The sequence below is a fragment of the Phacochoerus africanus genome, chromosome 2 (assembly GCF_016906955.1).
Source record: "Phacochoerus africanus isolate WHEZ1 chromosome 2, ROS_Pafr_v1, whole genome shotgun sequence".
In the NCBI taxonomy this organism is placed as follows: domain Eukaryota; kingdom Metazoa; phylum Chordata; class Mammalia; order Artiodactyla; family Suidae; genus Phacochoerus; species Phacochoerus africanus.
The window spans coordinates 193,305,356-193,325,371 of NC_062545.1; the positions used below are offsets into that span (position 1 = coordinate 193,305,356).

At 37.7% G+C, this 20,016-nt stretch overlaps 1 protein-coding gene across 1 annotated transcript in view; it reads left to right on the forward strand.

Moving 5' to 3' along the window:
* The window catches only part of SYT16 (synaptotagmin 16), a 120,676-nt gene that overhangs the window by 94,832 nt on the left and 5,828 nt on the right, over window positions 1-20,016 (forward strand). The gene's annotated exons all lie outside the window — the stretch shown is intronic.

The following is a 20,016-nucleotide window of genomic DNA, read 5'->3' on the forward strand; positions in this document are numbered from 1 at the left end:
TAGCTGTGGCCAGGGCCCAGGAAGCCAGAATAAAAATGGGCAGCAGCTATGGGAGTTTGTCTGCCAACTGCCCAAATTGCCTCTCAAAAGCCAAGAAGCTGGAGATTGAACCTTGGAATCATACTGCTAAACCATTAGCTCACCTTTAATGATCTTGCTTATCAGCAGAAACAGCCTCAGAAAGGGAGGAAAGATAGTTTCTGCCTCACTTCACCATGTGGATCTCATGCAAGCACATCAATCAGAGGAACCTAACTTAATATCTAGAATTCTAGCTGCAAGAGAGTCTGGAAAATGCTGTTGAATTTCCAGTCTTTTGAGTCCAAGAAGGTAAAGTAGAAGCAGGTAGAGTTGAGGGTAATTAAGCAGGTCTACCAGAGGCACCAAGTCTAACTGAGGAAGGATGAAGTCAGTAACAACATGACAGGCTGCAAGAAGCCTCACATGTCAGCTTCAGATGAAGAGCCCACAGAACTGGTAGGAAAGGTCAGCTCCTACAACCAAATCTGGGCTCTCATTCTTTTTAGTCTCTAACTGCTGCCACCCACAATGTCTCGAATCAGGAGTATCTTGTCAGTCAATCTGTATGAAAGCCATTAGAGCAACTGGTAAGGAAAGTCCATACTCTGGATAATAGAAGAAACCAGGGGCATAAGCCATGATCTTTGTCAACACTCAGAACCAGGTAAGAGCTATTTAAAATACATAATAGGTGTTGATTATTAATTGTATGGCTAGAATCTCTTCTCTAGATATAGCTTTAAAGAAATAGCTCTGGATTTACTAAAGACCTGTATTTACTGCTTTGCCTTCAGAGCTGTTCTCTTTCCCTGTCTCCCTGAGATTTGGTGAAGTCAGAACAATGTGGGGGGAAGAGCATGGCACAGGTTCAGAGAATGATGGGGAGGTGGCTCACACAGTCATGGTCTATTCCAGTCCAAGCTGGGGTGGGAGGTGGGATGGGGCTTAATTTGCATGTTGGGTGGTGCCAGGCAATATTGGGGAGAAGGATAGCATGGTGGCTAAGAAAGCATCGGCTAGAAGGCTCCAGGTCTTTGCCACTTGGTAGGTGTGAGTTTTTGACTCAGTTTTCTCATCTGTAAAATGGGGTCAAAATAATATATTCTTTCTAGGTAGGGATACTACATATAAAGCTGTGATGTTAAGAATATGGCTATTATGTCTTCAGACATTTCTATATAAAAGAAAATGTGCCAAAGAGCAAATTTTTAGAACAAATATTTAAAACTGAATAGGAAAAAAAAAGCAAGTTCTAAGTTTGAAAGTGATTTTATTCTAGAAGTTGAAGTCAGTTTGGCAACCGTTCCATGATTTTTCATAAGATAGTGCTGCCATTGAACGTAAAATGTAGCTGACATGCTGTATCTTTGCAACCAGAGTAATAGAAGGCAACGTTGCTGTGATGCTATTCATTAAAGCAGAAACTCAATAGTGAAGACAAAAGGTTTTTGTTTACATAGAATGCTGGTACTTGAGGAAAAGCCAGTTTAATTAGGAGGGGTTGAGAAAGTAGAAGGTTCTTTTGTGGATATTCTGAAAGGGACCTCTTGGTACTTTCAAGGGCTTGAGATGTTGACGACATTGATTCTTCATTATGTCTCACTGCATTGCGCCACTAGCAGGACTTTGGCAGTCATCAGGCAAGCTTCGGATACAGTTTTAGTTCCCATATGGAAGAGAATAAGAGAGAGAAAGGGTGAGGGAACAAGAGTTTTTTGAGGTGACTGAGTAGCAATGGAAGGAAGAGGGGAAAAACAGGGGAGGATGCAAGCTGGGAGATGAATGGACCTGGACTGGGGTGTTGGGGAGGGAGACTGCTAAGTGTACTCATCTCCCTGGTGAGGCTGGAGGGAGGGCAGGAGTGCCCAGAGCCCTGCGTCAGAGTCCACCCCAAAGGACATGCCTGCCAGGGGAGGAACTCGGGTGAGGGTCACCAATCCTGTGCTCAGCTCCAGACAGTGACCTCCTCTGTAGAGAGGGGACACCCATCCTGCCTTGCAGAGTGGCTCTGATGATGTGAAGGATGATTCTGAGGGAAGCCTGAGGGAAGGAGGTTGAACCTAAGTAGTGGGAACTTCTCCTGTCTAGACTAGTGAAGATTCTAAATCCTGATGGAAACAGGCAAAGGCTGGGAATCATTAGAAGTGAGCATCTTTCGCCTCAAAGTATATATTGAAACAAAAGATAACTTTGAACTTGCCAGCTTGATCCAGCCAGATGACTATTATGATATTTCAAACTTTTCTAAGCAAGATAGAGGAGAAATGGGCAGATGAATAATGGATGGAATTCCTCTCCTCTGTTAGGGTCTTAGAAGAAATAAGCCACTGAGATGTGAGTTCCCCTCTTCAGCAATAAATCCTTGTGGAGAAGGATACATGAGAGGCAAGTTTTGCCCTGATGGGCAGGAGCTGGCAGAAGTACCTAGAGCTGGGTCTCTGCCACACCCTACCTCCTGAATGGCTAAAACCAAAAAGGCTGATTCTCCAAAGTGTTGGTGAGGATGTGGAGAATACATTCTTGATGGGAGTATAGAATATCATAATAGCTCTGTGGAGAAGATAATTTCTTACACAACCAAACATACGCTGAAAAACTGGCAGTTCCATTCTTAGGCACTGACCCATAAGTTTAAAAAAAGAAGACTATTTGTAGCAGCTTTATTGATAGTATGCAAAAATTGGAAAGAGCCTTCATGTCCTCATGAATGAATAAATAAAGATATATTTATGTAGTGGAATACTATTCAGCAATGAAAAGGCTGTGGAATTGAGACATTTGACAACATGGAGAAATCTCAAAAACATACTGAGTACCTACCTCATGACTCTATTTATATGAAGTTCTAAAACAGGCAAAACTTATTTACATATAGTGAAAAAAAAGGAAAAGAGTGTTTTTTTCAGGGTTGATATTAGTATCAAGATGGACTGGGCCAGGACATGAGGAAATATTCTGGAGTGATGGACATATTCTATATGTGGGATGTAGGTTAAGTGGATGTTTGCAGCTGTCAAAATGGACTGAATGGTAATAGGCTTTGTGCATTTCACTGCATGTAAAATTTACCTTAAAATAGAAAAGAACCATAAAATATTGAACTCTAGTTAATGAAACATATGCTGAAATGTTTAGGGGTAAAGAACAATGATGGCTACCGCTATGCTGGATTGGTGGATAGATAGATGCATAGATACATGAAAACACAAACTCTATTAGCTCAGGTTGGGTGGCTTAGAGAGCAGAAATTTATTTCTCACAGTTCTGGAGGCTGGGAAGTCCAAGATCAAGGTGCCAGCTGATTTGGTTCCTGGTGGGAACTCTCTTCCTGGTTTTCAGACAGACATTGTCTTGCTGTATCCTCACACGGTAGAGACAGAAAACATTTCTCTTTTATCAAGGGCACTAATCCTACTCATGAGGGTTCCACCCCCATGACCTAATTACTTCCCAAAGGTCCCACATTCAAATACTATCACATTGGGGATTGGAGCGTCAACATGTGAATTTTTTAAGGACACATATATTCAGTCCATAGCACAGGGATGAAACTAAATATATAACAATTGAAGAATCTAGGTGAAGGTATATGGGTATCTGCTGTATAATTATTTCAAGATTTCAGCATATTTGAAAATTTTAGTTATAAAATAATAAGCACAAAAAGCTATTCTGGTCTGGAACAATTCAGCTGGGTCAAGTGGATAAAAATGAAGCATGAGTCTAGCCATGGTAAAGGTTATTGTGGTGGGCATTACATTTTTTTTTAATGTTGATATCTCAAAGTCCAACCTTATTCCTTTGACTCAGCCTCAAATAGGATAGACAGGGTACCAAGCAAATGAACCTGAGGGCATCTTCTGTAGCATACTTCATTAACCACATCCATCCCAAGATAAAATATGTGGTCGAGCATTTCTTTATTTCCAACGTTAACCTTTTCTCTATTCATCTGACAGATAGGTAGGTAGATAGATGATAGATAGATAGATAGATAGATAGATAGATAGATAGATAGATAGATAGATTGATTTTATATCTACTTCCCTCCCTCCCTCCATTTATCTCTCTCTCTTTGCTTCATTCTGGTGAAAAGGCCCATATTATAACATTTTGAATATGTATATAAAAACATACACACATGTATAATATAAATATATGTCTTTTCAAATCCTAGGTGTGCTAGGGAAGGTAAATAGGCTATTTGAAAATTACTGAAACTATCAGAAACTGCACATAAACAAGGCAACAAAATGAGCTCGTCTTAGCTCAAGTCAGATAACAATGTGCCAAGAACCATTCCAGGCACTTTCAAGGAAAAATCTTACTTAGTACATGTGGTCAGTGTGTCATTCTTGTTGTTAAGATGGTACAGGCTAGTCTACAAATCTGATGGCAAAGGATAGTGTCCACATCTGTACATGGCAGATGGTCCAGGTAAAAAAACTTCTTCTAGTGTCTAGTAGACATCTGAAATCCTGGTATGCATTTACAGAAGCTTTTGAAAAAGCAAGCGGCCGTGACCATTGAGAATTAGAAACTTTTGATTATCTTTTGAATTTGGCTTCATGGGGAAGCAATTCACTAACAATCTAGTACCTCTGTTCTTTTGGGTTTTTTTTTTTTTCTCCTGGGTCTGCCACCCAGTTACTGCATAGCCCCGACATTTGATTTAACCTCTCTGAATTTCATTTCCTTCCCTGTTAAAAGAAGTTAACAAGCTAATGTTACTGAAACAAGTCTACATTTTTTAAAAAGTTAGCTATTCTATTGTCAGGTTCTCTTTTTCCATCCTCCACAATGTGTTACTGCATCGTGTATTTATATGTATACACATGCTCACGCACACATATAATGGTCCTCATCAAAAACTGTCATTAAGATGTCCCCTCTAGTTACAAACAACAAGTTCCTTAGCTTCTCAGCATGTCCATGATTAGCTACATGTGATAATTACATCTCAAATGACAATACTTACAGCAGCAGTATATTAACCTTGTTAGGCATTCACAATAGCAGGGACTAAAGGAAGGAAAAACAGAAAATCAAATCAAGCTGCCTTAGTTTGAAGAACAAGTGGGATACAGAGTGGGGGGTACACATACAGATGAAGGGCAGAGGAAAAAGGACTACCCGGAAACAAATAGATGTAGGATATAACACCTTCTTTGAAAATCCTGGTCCAATTTTCAGTTCCTGATAGTGAGTACTTATTAATAGCCACTATGTGCTTAGTTAGAATTCAGGTCAATTCTGTGAAGATCTTTATGTGGCCCTAACTTACTGATTCCACCTGTGATGTTCCTTTACTTACATCATCTCATTTAATTCTCAGAACAATCTCAAGGTTAAAAATCTGAAAAGCAACAGGGGAGAAAACACAGTTACTCTGGTATATGAGTTATGTCTCAATAAAGCTGAATTTAAAAAAAAAGAATGACAAAGAATTTGAAGACTTGCAGAAGAATGACAGTCAGACTGAGGACAGACATTAACAGTAATAATAGAAGGCTGAGGATAAGGGGAGAATATCAAGGGCTCAAGAGAAAAATACTTTCAACTTAATATTATTTTCAAGAAAAGGAAACATAAAGATCTTTCCCACAAAGTTTGAAAGGGTTTATCACTGGAAGAACTACTGACTGATGTTATTTCAGGAAGATATTGAACTTAGAAGGAAGTAGTGACGTGCATGAAAGAAAAGTGAACAACAGCAACAAAAAGTCCACATGTAGGTAAATATAAGCATGTGTAGACTGCATAAAACAAAAACAGCGAGAGTGGGAAGCATGACTAATTTGGGGACTATATCAACATGGAAATGAAATTCTAGGCAGAAATAGCATGAAGGATGCAAAGGGGAGATGGGACTCAAAGGATTCTAAGATAATTTTGTTGCTTGAGAAGAAGGTAGAGGTATTGATTCCTTTTAGACATTAAATCAAGTGTACATTTTAAAATCTTAATCCAACTTTCAAACCAGTGGAGGGACTAAATTAGAATAAAAAAAATTCAAAGTTCCCATCGTGGTTCAGTGGTTAACGAACCTGACTAGCATCCATGAGGATGTGGGTTTGATCCCTGGCCTTTATCAGTGGGTTAAAGATCCATCGTTGCCGTGAGCTGTGGTGTAGGTTGCAGACGAGGCTTGGGTCTGGTCTTGCTGTGGCTGTGGTGTAGGCCTGCAGCTACAGCTCCGATTGGACCCCTAGCCTGGGAACCTCCATATGCCATGGGTGTGGCCCTAAAAAGACAAAAAAAAAAAAAATACAGAAAATTCAGTTAATCCAGTAAAAAGTTGAAAGAGATGTTTAAAAACCTAAAAATGCAGACTAAAGGATAAAAATATATCAAAATGTAGGGGTGACCATGAGAAATATAAAGGGACAAAACTGCTCTGTAAAAGATGTAACATTAGATTTCTCTTCCTCCCAATCTCTCCCTGTCACTCTCCTCACATCCTCTCATACATACTGTGGTTTATATTGGGCCCGTCTGGCCTCCTACTGTATAAAAAAAAGAAATACAAATTACCAACAAACTGAGCTTAGCTCAGGAATGCAAGAATGATTTAACATTAAGAAAAGCTAGTGTAGTTCACCACGCCAACCTATTTTTGAGAAAACCTGATCATGTCAGTAGTTATAAAAGAAGCTTTTGATAAAATGCACTATCCATTATTGATAAAAACAACTTATAGCAGATGGATAATAAAAGTTGTACTAGTATAGGTTAGGCTATGATGCAATAACAAATTCTGAAGAGTCTGTGGCTTAACACAGCAAAAAGTTTATTTCTCCCTTGCATCACAGACCCAGGTTAGACAGGTCACTCTCCTCTAAGCTGTGACCAAGGCATACAGGTTCTTTCTGTGTAATGAGGTGATGCTGTTACACGCAAAATGTGACCTTCATTGTTGTCCTTGGAAGGGGACGGGATGGGGGCATGGTTGACTATGGCTGTGAGTGAAGGCAATATTTATCACTTCTCATGTTCCACTATTCAGAACTCAGTTACATGGCCCAAATCTGGTGTGAAACCTACAGCCTGAATGTGATACATAATGTGAATCACTATCATGTTATTCATTTGAGAAAGTTTACTGGGCCTTTGTTGTTTGAAGCCATCTCTTACCGTTTGGAGGGCTGGAAGCAATGAACTTTTCCAAGCACAGAAATGTCTGAGTTTCGGTACTCTGGCTTTTTCCTTGCACTTTAGTCAGTTCTTTCCCAAGTTTACTTTTCACCTCTCCCCATCCCCCAAACAAAGCCAGTAGTACTGAAGACATACTTCTAACATTCTGTTTTTCAGTGTTTCCTTAGAACTACAAACATTAGGCATATGCTCTTTTTTTCCGAGAGATAGCAGATGGCGTTTTACCATCACATAGTATGGATTATATGGATCTCCACTCTTCTAGCCTCTGATATTCATTTTTTCCTTTTTTTTTTTTTTCCTGGGGCTGTACCCATGGCAGCACATGGAGGTTTCCAGGCTAGGGGTCCAATCGGAGCCATAGCTGCTGGCCTACACCACAGCCAAAGCAACACCAGATCCGAGCTGCATCTGTGACCTACACCACAGCTCACGGCAATGCCAGATCCTTAACCCACTGAGCAAGGCCAGGGATCGAACCTGAATTCTCATGAATCCTAGTTGGGTTCGATAACCACTAAGCCACAGCAGGAACTCCCTGATATTAATTTCTTTATCATTTGGCACTCACCTTCAAGGCCAGTGATCATTCCCATGTTTTTATTTTGGTAACATTCCAGTTCAGCTTACCAATGACTGTACATCAGTCAGATTTCAGAAGTTGTTTATTACAGGTTTTATGCATGGAAGGTGGGGGAGTAAAGGTCAGGAAGGCTATCTCCAGGAAATCCAAAAGTACAGGCATCACAGGAGATATGCCAGTATGATCTGAGCTGTGTGCACATGAAAGAGATAATTCTCAGAAGGATATTTGAAGACCGTGAGTAAAAACCACACTTAGCCACCTGCCGATGCCTGCACACATGCCTGCAGCTGCATCTAGAGGCTTGTGGCTCCCCTTCCCCTTCTGCTTTCCAGTCTCTTACAAGTCACTTTCATTAGTAGAATCTAACTGGGATCTTACTGGCAAGAGATTCAGGGGACTGTAATTTTAAGGCTTTATGCCCCTTTGGTAAAGGAAGGAGTTTAGAAAGGTGGAGATGGTACTAAATATCAACAACTAATATGTGGTACAGAAGAGAATTTGCTTAACCTTGAGAGTGAGCATTTTAAGAAAAGAGACACTAGCCATCCTTCTTAATCCTGAAACCCCTTTAAAAGTCAAGAATGAAATAAGGATTCCCACTATCATCATGTTTACTCAACGTTACACTGGAAACTCAAAGCAGTTCCATAGAATAAGACAAATAAAAATTGAAAACTTTAGAGGAGGAAGAAAAACTGCCATTATTTGTAAAAAGTATGTCTACCTTAAAAATAGAAGAAAATCTACCAACTTAAACTAATATCATTGTTTTTATACAACCTCGTTTTCTAGTTACATCAGGGACATGAGAAAGTGAAATTTTAATGCATTGCTATTTACAAAAGTAATAGTACCTGTGTTGCAAAAGGATAACATTAATAAAATATGAGTAAGAAAATTATAGAAAAAAATCAAAACATTTTTTAAAAGAAAGAAAACTAGACAAACCATGTCCATTAGTGAGAATGATGTGTACTGTGAAAACAACAGCTTTCCTCAAATTAACCTATATATTCAGTACAGTCCCAACCAAGATCCCCAGAGAAATTTTTGGTGTATTTTTCTTTTTAAAAAAACAGAGCTTGAAAAACTACAAGAGCTAGTTAAACCAAACAAAAGCTTAAAATAAGTAAGAGTTTATAAAAGACGATACACCTGAAACAAATACATCGTAAGTCAACTATACCCCAATAAAATTTTTTAAATTTTTTCAGTGATCAAATAATTAGATATTAAAATGATTGCTATTAAGTAATTTGGGTGCAGGTATGGGACATTAGGCAGTGGTATACACATTGGTACAGTCATTTTCATAGTCATGTGAAATATATCTTGATAAATTTAAAATGTGCATTTCCTTTGATTTAGAAGTTCAGATTCCAGGAATATATATCAAGCAAGCAAATAAATGTTCTTTGTAGCATAATATATATATGTGAAAATTGGAAAGAATTTAAACTCTCGTTAATATGGCAGTAGTTTAATGTATCACATCATCCCCATGGTCTATGTAGCCACTGAAACACCTATACTTATTTACCAGAAAAAATCTACAATTAATATTCGTGTGAACAAATGGGTTATAGATTATACATTAAAAAATCCCATTTATATTTATGTATATATACATATATATATATACATACATATATATATATATACACACACATAAAAATGTTTATAAACAATGCTCAGAATCACTAAACAAGAAAAATAAATAAAAGATGATAGAAAGATTCTCCCTGGAAGATGTCAAGACATATTCCCATATGATGGTAATAAACATTATCAAGTTAGGGAAGACACTAAAGCTGGGCATTTGACATCTGATCAACACTGTATTACAAATCAACTGGGAGAAAATGAGCTATTGAATGAATAATGCTTTCCATGTAGAAAAAATAATTAGATCCTTTCCTCACACCACACACAAAGATCAATGGTGAAAAACAAATTCTAGAGACTCATAGGAGAAAATGTAGAAGACTATTAAATTTGGGTAGGATTTCTTTTTTTCTTTTTCAGCTGTGCCACAGCATGTGGAAGTTCCCAGGCCAGGGATTGAATCTGAGCCACAACTGCAACCTAAGCTACAGCTGTGGCAGCACTGGATGCTTAACCCACAATGCTGGGCCAGGGATTGAACCCATGCTATCTCAAAGATCCTTAACCCACTGTGCTACAGCAGAAAACGAAGGTATAATTTCTTTCTTTGTTTCTTTCTTTGTTTCTTTGTTTCTTTCTTTCTTTCTTTCTTTCTTTCTTTCTTTCTTTCTTTCTTTCTTTCTTTCTTTCTTTCTTTCTTTCTTTCTTTCTTTCTTTCTTTTTTCTTTCCTTCCTTCCTTCCTTCCTTCCTTCCTTCCTTCCTTCCTTCCTTTCTTTCTTTCTTTCTTTTTCTTTCTTTCTCTTTCTTTCTTTTTCTTTCTTTCTTTCTTTCTTTCTTTCTTTCTTTCTTTCTTTCTTCTTTCTTTCTTTTGACTGAGAAACAAAAGCTTATTTGAGCTACATGAGTTGTTTGTGTATTGTAGAGATCAATCCCTTGTAAATTGCATCATTTGAAAATATTTTCTCCTATCATGTGTGTTGTCTCTTTTTTTTGTTTATTGTTTCCTTTGCTGTGGAAAAAACTTTTAAGCTTAATTAGGCCACATTTGTTTATTTCTGCTTTTGTTTTCATTATTCTAAGAGGTGGATCCAAAAAGCTATTGCTATAGTTTACGTCAAGAGAGTGTTCTGCCTCTGTTTTCCTCCAAGGGTTTTATAGTATCTGTCTTATATTTAGGTCTTTAATCCATTTTGAGTTTATGTTTGTGTATGGTGTTAGAGAGTGTTTTTATTTCATTCTTTTACATGTAACTGTCCAGTTTTCCCAGTACCAATTATTGAAGAGACTGTCTTTTCCCCATTGTATATTCTTGCCTCCTCTTTTGTAGATTAGTTGACCTTAAGTGTGTGGTTTTATTTCTGGGCTTTCTGTCCTCTTTCACTGATTTTTATTTTCTATTTTTGTGCTGGCCCCATACTATTTTGATGACTGTGTCTTTGTAGTGTAATCTGAGGCCAGGAAGCCTGATTCCTCCAGCTCCATTTTTCTTTCTCAGAATTGCTTTAGCTATTCAGGATGTTTTGCATTTCCATACAAATTTTAAATGTTTTTTCTAGTTCTGTGAAAAATGCTGTTGGTAATTTGATAAGGATTGCATTGACTATATAGATTGCCTTAGGCATTATAGTCATTTTAGCAATATCGATTCTTCTAAACCAAGAACACAATATATCTTTCCATCTACATCATCTTCAATTTCTTTCAATAGCATCTTACAAGAGTTCCCATCATGGCTCAGCAGAAATGAATCCAAGTAGGAACCATGAGGTTGTGGGTTCGATATCTGGCTTCGCTCAGTGTGTTAAGGATCTGGTGTTGCTGTGAGCTGTGGTGTAGGTCACAGACGAGGCTTAGGGATCCTGTGTTGCTGTGGCTTTGGCATAGGCCAGTGGCTACAACTCTGATTGAACCCATAGCTTGGGAACCTCCATATGCCATGGATGTGGCCCTAAAAAGCAAAACAAGCAAACAAAAGTGTCTTACAGTTTCGAGTACAGGTCTTTTTCTTCCTTAGGTAGGTTTATTCCTAGATATTTTATTCTTTTTGATGTGTTGAGAAATGGGGTTGTTTCCTTAATTTCTCTTTCTGATCTTTCATTGTTAGTGTATAGAAATGTGAGAGATTTTTATGTATTAATTTTGTACCCTGCAACATTACCATATTCACTGATGAGCTCTAGTAGTTTTCTAACTGCAACTGCATTATTTTCTATATGTAGTATCATATCATCTGCAAACTGTAACAGTTTTTACTTCTTTTCCAATTTGAATTCCTTTTATTTCTTTTTCTTCTCTTATTGCCATGGCCAGGACTTCCAAAACTATGTTGAATAAAGTTATGAGCATGGATGTCCTTGTCTTGTTCCTGATCTTAGCAGGAATGCTTTCAGCTTTTCACAGTTGAGAATGATGTTAGCTGTGGGTTTTCCACATATGGCCTTTATTATGTTGAGGTAGGTTTCCTCTATGTCTACTTTCTGAAGGGTTTTTTTTTTTATCATAAATAAGTGTTGGATTTTGTCAAAAGCTTTTTCTGCATCTATTGAAATTATCATATGGTCTTTATTCTTCAATTTGTATGTTGTGTGTCACACTGATTGATTTGTGGATATTACAAACACCTTGCATCACTAGGATAAATCTTACTTGATCATGGTATATGATCCTTTTAATGTATTGTTGAATTCAATTTGCTGTTATTTTGTTAAGGGTTTTTCCATCTATATCCATCAGTGATAATGGCCTGTAATTTTCCTTTTTTGTCATATCTTTGTCAGATTTTGGTATCAGAGTAGCCTCATAGAATGAGTTTGGGACTATCCTTCCCTCTGAAATTTTTGGAATAGTTTCAGAAGTATAAGTGTTAAATCTTCTCTAAATAGTTGATAGAATTTGCCTGTGAAACCATCCAGCTATGGACTTTTGTTTTTTGGAAGTTTTTAAATCAATTTCAATTTTAGTACTTGTCCATTCATATTTTCTGTTTCTTCCTGGTTCCATCTTGGAAGATTGTACCTTTCTAAGAATTTGTCCATTCTTCTATCTTGCCTTTTATTTATTCATTTGTTTTTTACAGTTGTATCTGCAGCATATGCAAGTTCCTGGGCCAAGGACTGAACCCAAACTACAGCTGTGACCTACACCACAACTGTGTTAATGCCAGATCCTTTTAACCCTCTGCTCCAGGCTGGCGATTAAACCTTCACCTTTGCAGTGACCTGAGCCATTGTAGTGAGATTCTTAACCCACTGTGCCACAGCAGGAACTCCCATGTTGTCCATTTTGTTGGCATGTAGTTGCTTATGATCCTCTGTAATCTGTGATGTTCATTGTATGATCCTCTGTAAACTGTGATGTTCATTGTAATTTCTCCTTTTTCTTTTCTAATTGTATTGATTTGAGCCCTCTCCCTTTTATTTCTTGATGAGTCTGGCTAAGGGTTTATCAATTATGTTGATCTTTTCAAAGAACCAGCTTTTAGTTTCACTGATATTTTCTTTTTTTTTCATCTCTATATCATTTATTTCTGCTCTGATCTTTATTATTTTTTTCCTTCTTCTAATTTTGGGTTTTGTTTATTCTTTTTTTCTCCAATTTCTTTAAGCATAAGGTTAGTTTGTTTATTTGAGATTTTTCTTGTTTCCTGATGTAAGCTTGTATTGCTGTAAACTTCCCTCTTAGAACTGCTTTTGCTGTATTCTATAGGTTTTGGATCATTGTGTTTTTGTTGTCATTTGTCTCTAGATATTGTTTGATTTCCTCTTTCTTCAGTGATCCATTGGTTGTTTAGTAGCATATTGTTTATTCTATGTATTTGTGTTTTTTGCAGTTTTTTTTTCCTCTTATATTTGATTTCTAGTCTTATAGTGCTATGGTCAGGGAAAAAATGCTTGATATTATTTCAATTTTCTTAGATTACTGAGGCTTGATTGGTGGCCCAGAATGTGATCTATCCTGGAGACTATTCAGTGTGTGCTTGAGAAAAATTGGTATTCTGCTGCTTTGGGATGGAATGTTCTATAAGTATCAATTAGGTCTATCTGGTCTAATGTGCCATTTAAGGCCTTTTTTTTCTTATTGATTTTCTATCTAGGTGATCTGCCCATTGCTGTGAGTAGGGTGTTAAAATCACCCACTATTATTGTGTTATTGTCCTTTTCTCCTTTTATGGCTGTTAGCATTGCCTTATATATTGAGGCACTCCTGTGTTGGGTGCATACATGTTTACAATTGTTATTTCTTCTTGGATTGATCCTTAGATCATTATGTAATATCCTTCTTTGTCTCTTGAAACTGTCTTTATTTTAAAGTCTGATTTCTCTGATATGAATATTGTTACCCCAGCTTTCTCATGTTTTACATTTGCATGAAATGTAGTTTTCCATCCTCTCACTTTCAGTTTGTATGTGTCCCTAGAACTGAAGTGGTTCTCTTGTAAACAGCGTATATATGTTTTTGTATCCATTCAGTCCATGTCTTTTGGTTGGAGCATTTAATCTATTTTCATTTGAGGTAATTATTGATATGTATATTCTTATTGCTATTTTCTTAATATGTTTCCATTTGTTTCCCTTTTCTTCCATTCCTCTGTTTTCTTCTCTTATTTGATGAGTATCATTAGCATTATGTTTGGATTTCTTTTTCTTTTTCTTTTTTTAATTGCCACACTGGTGACATATGGAAGTTCCCAGGCATGGGATTGAATCCTAGCCACAGCTGTGACCTATGCCACAACTATGGTAATGCCAGATCCTTAACCCACTGCACTGGGCCAGGGATCAAACCCATGCCACCTCAGAAACAATTCTGGATCTTTAAACTGCTATGTTACAGCAGGAACTCCTGGGTGACGTTTTCTTATTTGTGTATGTATGTATTACAGATATTTGGTTTGCAGTTACCATGAAGTTTTGATATAGGAGTCTCTCTATATATACAAATGGTTTTAAGTTGCTGGTTCCTTAAGTGCAAATGAATTTCCATTGTCGTGCATTTGTACTCTTCTTCTCATGATTGCTGGTTTTGATACCATACCGTATATGGATGATTTCCTACTTCTACTATACTTTTGCCCTTACCAGTGAGTTTTCTCATTTGTAGTTTTATTGTTTCTAGTTGTGGCCTTTCCCACCTTGAGAAGTTCCTTTAGTGTGTGTTGTAAAGCTTATTTGATGGTGCTGAATTCTCTTAGCTTTTGCCATGTCTGTAAAGCTTTTGATTTCTCCATCAAATCTGAATGAGAGCCTTGCTGGGTAAAATATTTTTGGTTGTAGTTTTTTTCCCTTTCATCACTTTAAGTATACTGTGCCACTCCCTTCTGGCCTGCAGGATTTCTGCTGAAAAGTCAGCTGACGGACTTATTGGGGTTCCCATGCATTTATTTATTGGTTTTCCCTAGCTGATTTCAATATTTTTTCTTTGTCTTTAATTTTGGTCACTTTAATTAGTATGTGTCTTGAGGTATTCCTCCATAGGCTTATTCTATATGATACTCATTGTGCTTTCTGAACTTGAGTGAGTGATTCCTTTCCTATGTTATGGAACTTTTCAGCTATTATCTCTTCATATATTTTCTTTGGCTCTTTCTCTCTCTCTTCTCCTTCTGGCACCCCTATAATATGAACTTTTGTGTGTTTAATATTGTTCCAGAGTTCTCTTAGACTGTCCTCATTTATTTTCATTCTTTATTCTCTTCTTTTTTAATGGTGATGATTTATTTTAATTTTATTTTTTCTTTTTTATATATTTTTAATTACTCAATGAATTTATTACAGTTATAGTTGTACAATGATCATCACAACCCATTTTTATAGCATTTCCATCCCACAACCCCAGCGCATCCCCCCCCCACCCCCCAAACTGTCTCTGTTGGAAACCAGAAGTTTTTCAAAGTCTGTGAGTCAGTATCTATTCTGCAAAGAAGTTCATTCTGTCCTTTTTTCAGATTCCATAAGTGAGTGAAAGCATTTGATGTTGGTGTCTCATTGTCTGACTGACTTCACTTAGCATGATAATTTCTAGGTCCGTCCATGTTGCTAAAAATGCTAGTATTTCATTCCTTTTAATGGCTGAGTAATATTCCATTGTGTATATGTACACATCTTCTTGATCCACTCCTCTGTCGATGGACATTTAGGTTGTTTCCATGTTTTGGCTGTTTTGAATAGTGCTGCAGTGAACATCGGAGTATGTGTGTCTTCACGAGTCGTAGTTTTCTCTGGCTAGATGCCCAGGAGTAGGATTGCTAGGTCAAACGGTAGTTCTATTTTGAGTTTTCTGAGGAATCTCCATCCTGTTTTCCACAGTGGTCGCACCAATTTACAATTCCACCAACAGTGTACTAGGGTTCCTGTTTCTCCACACCCTTTCCAGCACTTACTGTTTGTAGACTTTTGGATGATGGCCATTCTGGATGGTGTAAGGTGGTACCTCATCATGGTTTTGATGTGCATTTCTCTGATGATGAGTGATGTTGAACATCTTTTCATGTGATTTTTGGGCATCTGTATGTCTTCTTTGGAGAATTGTCTGTTTAGATCTTCTGCCCGTTTTTTGATGGGGTGGTTGCTTTTTTGGTATTGAGCTCCAGAAGGTGTTCATAAATTTTAGAGATTAATCCCTTGTCAGTTGATTCATTTGCAAAGATTTTCTCCCATTCTGTGGGTTTTCTTTTTGTGTTGTTTAGGGTTTCCTTTGCTGTGCAGAAACTTTTAAGTTTAATTAAGTCCCATTTGCTTATTTTTGTTTTTACTCTCATTACTCTAAGAGGTGGACCTGAGAAGATGTTGCTACGGTTTATGTCGGAGAGTGTTTGGCCTATGTTTTCCTCTAAGAGTTTTATAGTATCTGGTCTTCTATCTAGGTCTTTAATCCATTTGGAGTTTATTTTTGTGTATGGTGTTAGGGAGTGTTCTCATTTCATTCTTTTCCATGTGGCTGTCCAGTTTTCCCAGCACCACTTATTGAACAGGCTGTCTTTTGTCCATTGTATATTCTTGCCTCCTTAGTCATGGATTGGTTGGCTGTAGGTGCCTGGGTTCATTTCTGGACTGTCTATCCTGTTCCACTGAGCTATATGTCTGTCTTTGTGCCAGTACCATGTGGTTTTGATGAGTGTAGCTTTGTAGTACAGTCCGAAGTCAGGGATCCTGATTCCTCCAGCTCCATTTTTCTTTTTCAGGATGTCTTTGGCTATTCTGGGTCTTTTGTGCTTCCAAACAAACTTTAAAATATTTTGTTCGAGTTCTGTGAAAATGTCCTTGGTCATTTGATAGGGATTGCATTGAATCTGTAGATTGCCTTGGGTAGTGTATTCATTTGGATAATATTGACTCTTCCAATCCAAGAGCATGGTATGTCTTTCCATCTATTTGTGTCATCTTTGATTTCTTTCATCAGTGTCTTACAGTTTTCAGAGTATAGGTCTTTTGTCTCTGTAGGTAGGTTTACTCCTAGGTATTTTATTCTTTTGGATGCGATGGTAAACAGAATTGCCTCCCTAATTTCTCTCTTTGATCTTTTGCTGGTAGTATATAGAAATGCCACTGATTTCTGTGTATTAATTTTGTATCCCACGACTTTGCCAAATTCATGGATGAGTTCTAACAGTTTTCTGGTAGAGTCTTTAGGATTCTCTAGGTATGGTATCATGTCATCTGCAAATAGTGGTAGTTTTACTTCTTCCTTTCCAGTTCAGATTCTATTGTCTCTTTTACTTCTCTGATTGCTGTGGCTAGGACTTCCAAATCTATGTTGAAGAGTAGTGGCGGGAGTGGACATCCTTGTCTTGTTCCTGATCTCCACGAGAATTCTTTCAGCTTTTCACCATGGAGAATGACATATACTGTGGGTTTGACATATACGGCCTTTATTATGTTGAGGTAGGTTCCCTCTATGCCCACTTTCTGAAGGGTTTTTATCAGAATTGGGTGTTGGATTTTGTCAAAGGCTTTTTCTGCGTCTGTTGAGAGGATCTTATGGTTTCTATTCTTCAGTTTGTTAATGTGGTGTATCACACTGATGGATTTGCAGATATTGAAGAACCCTTGCATCCCTGGGATAAATCCCACTCGATCATGATGTACAATCCTTTTAATGTATTGTTGGATGAGGTTTGCTAGTATTTTGTTGAGGATTTCTGCATCGATGTTCATCAGTGAAACTGGCCTGTGATTTTCTTTTTTTGTGGTATCTTTGTCTGGTTTTGGTATCAGGGTGATGGTGGCCTCATAGAATGAGTTTGGGAGTATCCCTTCCTCTGCCATTTTTTGAAATAGTTTCAGAAGGAGAGGAGTTCTCTAAATGTTTGATAGAATTTGCCTGTGAAGCCATCTGATCCTGGACTTTCATTTGTTTGAAAGGTTTTTGTTTTTGTTTTTTTTTTTGTCTTTTTGCTATTTCTTGGGCCGCTCCTGCGGCATATGGAGGTTCCCAGGCTAGGGGTCTAATCGGAGCTGTAGCCGCCAGCCTACACCAGAGCCGCAGCAATGCAGGATCCGAGCCGCGTCTGCGGCCTACACCACAGCTCACGGCAACGCCGGATCCTTAACCCACTGAGCAAGGGCAGGGACCGAACCCACAACCTCATGGTTCCTAGTCGGATTCGTTTACCGCTGCACCACGACAGGAACTCCTGTTTGAAAGTTTTTAAATCACAGTTTCAATTTCAGTTCTTGTGATTGGTCCATTCAGCTTTTCTATTTCATTTGGTTTAGTCTTGGAAGATTGCACTTTTCTAAGCATTTGTCCATTTCTTCTAGGTTTTCTGTTTTATTGGCATATAGTTGCATATAGTAGTCTCATGATCCTTTGTATTTCTGTGATGTTCATTCTTACTTCTCCTTTTTCATTTCTAATTTTATTGATTTGAGTCCTTTCTCTTTTTTGCTTGAGAAGTCTGGCTAAGAGTTTATCAATTTTGTTGATCTTTCCAAAGAACTAGCTTTTAAACCATTGATCTTTTCTTTGATTTTCTTTGTTTCTATTTCATTGATTTCTGCTCTGATCTTTATGATTTCTTTCCTTCTGATAACTTTGGGTTTTGTCTGTTCTCCTTTGAGCTGCTTTAGATGTAAAGTTAGGTTGTTTATTTGAGCTTTTTCTTGTTTCCTGAGGTGGGCTTGCATTGCTATAAACTTTCCTCTTAGAACAGCTTTTGCTGCATCCCATAGATTTTGGAGTGTCCTATCTTTGCTGTCATTTGCTTCTAAGTATTTTTTAATTTCCTCTTTGATTTCTTCAGTGATCCATTGGTTGTTTAGTAGTGTGTTGTTGAGTCTCCACATGTTTGTGTTTTTTTGCAGATTTTTTCTTGTTGTTGATGTCCAGTCACATAGTGTTGTGGTCAGAAAAGATGCTTGATATGATTTCAATTAAAGTGACCGAGGTTTGAATGTAGCCCAGAATGTGATCAATCTTAGAGAATGTTCCATGTGCACTTGAGGAGAATGTGTATTCTTCTGCTTTTGGATGGAATGTCCTATAAATATCTATGAAGTCTAATGCTCTATTCAGGGCCAGTGTTTCCTTATTGATTTTCTGTCTGGATGATCTGTCCATTGCTTTGAGTGGGGTGTTAATGTCCCCCACATTATTGTAAAATTGTTGATTTCTCCTTTTAAGGTTGTTAGCAGTTGCCTTATGTATTGTGGTGAACCTATGTTGGGTGTGTAGATATTTAAAAGTGTTAAAAAAAATAAAGGTGTTAAATCTTCTTCCTGGATTGATCCTTTGATCATTAGGGCCCTTCCTTGTCCCTTAAAATATTCTTCATTTTAAAGGCTACTTTGTCTGATATGAGTATTGCTACTCCAGGCTTCTTTTGATTCCTGTTTGCATGGAATATTTTCTTCCATCCTCTCACTTTCAGTTTGTATGTGTCCCTAGAACTGAAGTGGGTCTCTTGAAGACAGTGTATATATGGATCTTGTTTTTGTATCCATTCAGCCAGTCTATGTCTTTTAGTTGGGTCTTTTTTCTGTTTTGAGTCAGTGATTTCCACCAGTCTGTCTTCCACCTTGCTTGCTTGTTCTTCTGCCTCCTCTATTCTGCTATTGTTTACTTCTAGTGAATTTTTCATTTCAGTTATTGTGTTGTTCTTCTTTGCTTATTTGTTCTTTAAATCTTCTGTTTCTTTGTTCAGCATTTCTCATAATTTCTCAATCTTTACCTCCAATTTTTCCCAAGATCTCAGATCATCCTATCATTATTCTAAAGTTTCTTTCATATAGTTTGCTTATCTCCATTTCACTTAGCTGTTCTGGTGTTTTGTCTTGTTCCTTCATCAGGAGTATATTTCTCTGCCATTTTATTTTGTCTAGATTTCTGTATTTGTGGTCTCCTGTTTGCAGGATTCTGAAGCCTCTCTTGCTTCTGATGTCTGCCCTCTTGTGGTTGAAGTTGATACAGGGGCTTGTGGCAGGTTTCCCAATGGATGGGAGTGGTGCCTGCCCACTGGTAGGTAGAGCTGTGTCTTTTCCATCTAGTGGGCAGGGATATGTCTCTGAGTGTGATTAGAGGCAGCTGTGTGTCTGGGAGGACTTTAGGCAGCCTGCCTGCTGATGGGTGGGGCTGTGTTCCCATGCTACTTGTTGTTTGGTCTTGGACTTCTAAGCATTCATGCCTTGTAGGCTGTTGTTGACTGGGGAGA